Source organism: Homarus americanus, unplaced genomic scaffold, assembly GCF_018991925.1.
Source record: "Homarus americanus isolate GMGI-L3 unplaced genomic scaffold, GMGI_Hamer_2.0 scaffold40047, whole genome shotgun sequence".
NCBI lineage: Eukaryota > Metazoa > Arthropoda > Malacostraca > Decapoda > Nephropidae > Homarus > Homarus americanus.
The window spans coordinates 733,237-735,000 of record NW_024741731.1 but is presented as its reverse complement, the minus strand read 5'-3'; positions in this window follow the sequence as shown (position 1 = coordinate 735,000).

Below are 1,764 nucleotides of genomic sequence, written 5' to 3'. Positions count from 1 at the left end.
CCTATAGGAAGTGTGGTGGAGTGTGGTGGCCGGTGGGTGTAGGAGCTGTGTACTGTATGTGTGGGGGGTGCAGGGTGTGTGTAATAAATAATAATAATAATTAACGGTTTATTGAAAAAGTTTGCAGCCCGAAGGCTGAAAATATACATTGGACATAAATGACTTATTACATACATTGGTGGTTTAACAAAAGCCTTCATTAGAGAAAGGTGAAGGAACATACAGTGAACATACAGACTAATGTTTACACACGTAGATCATGTGAGCTGAGGTGTTGTGTGTAATAATAATAATAATAATAATAATAATAAACGGTTTATTAATAGAGTTGCAGCCGGTGGCTGTGTGTGTGTGTGTGGTGTAGGAAGTCTGGTAGTGTGTGTGTGGTGTAGGAAGTCTGGTAGTGTGTGTGTGGTGTAGGAAGTGCAGTGGTTGTGTGTGGTGAAGGAAGTGTGGAAAAAATGAGACATCCTGTGCATTCATGGTGTTAAGGGAAGAGAATGTAGTGATGAATATAAACTTTTCTCCAGCCGGTCTCACACAAGTGGCCGTAAGTTAGCGCCAAGGTCAATTTGGTGGTGTTGGTGGCGGTGGTGGTAATGATGTTGGTGATGATGGTGATGTTAGTGAAGATGGTTTGATAATGATGGTGGTGGTGGTGGTGGTAGTGGTGGTGACGGTAATAGTGGTGGTGGTGGTGGTGGTGATGGTGGTGGTAGTGGTGGTGACGGTAATAGTGGTGGTGATGGTGGTGTTGGATTTAGTTAGGTTAGGTTACGTCCAATCGGTTGATTTAGGTTTCGTAAAGTGATGTTGAGTAAACTTATTAGATACCGAGTCGAAATGACCTCCAACATCACCCAACTTCGCCAGAAACCTGTACTTGGATAATTATTCCTCAGTACCTCACCTCATGGGACACGGGAAGTAGATGAGACACATAGCTGAGCATTGAGAGACGACACGGGGGGGGTAGGGGAAGAGAGACATAATGAAGGAAAGGGACATAGCAAACAAGGAAATATGAGGACATGAGGAAGAGACGTGGACAGTGACATGGGACATAGACACAGGGACAGTGACGCGGAGACAGTGACACGGGGACAGTGACACAATCTCATATATCAACAGGTGTAACCAAACCTATCTCACCTGTGATACCTGTTTCTGTCCATAATTAAGAGAATTAATGTTAATATTGGTAAAGCAGTGTGAGGGACCTGAGCAATTATTATTCGCTATACTGAAACAGGTTTAGTCAGTGGCCTGGAACCATTAGTGAGTGGTGGAAAAATATCACGACTACGTCCCCTATTCTGAACACATGTTGCTTTACTATTGTGTTTACTATTAATCTCTTATGCTATTAACTCGATCACTACAGGATGTTTGTTCTTTGTTTTGTATATGGGATTGTTTTTATTGATAGTGTTGTTGTACTTATTAATGTAATAACTAATGATACCATAGTCTTAAAATTATCAATCTCACAAACTCATCCTCCCTCCCCCTCCCCCCTCCCATCTCCCCCCTCCCATCTCCCTCCTCCCCCCTCACTTACAACCAAAACAAAGATATATATCAGGTGTATAAATTAGCCCAGAATACCTGTTTGCTGACCTGTATTGAGTCGTATTAATACATGATACCAACAGTCCCTCTCACCCCTCCCCACCAACTTCCCTCACCCCCCTCCCCATCCCCCCCCCCCCCACCATGCCTGGTGTTAAGGGAGGGAGGGTTGTCGTGGTCAGGTTCAGTATG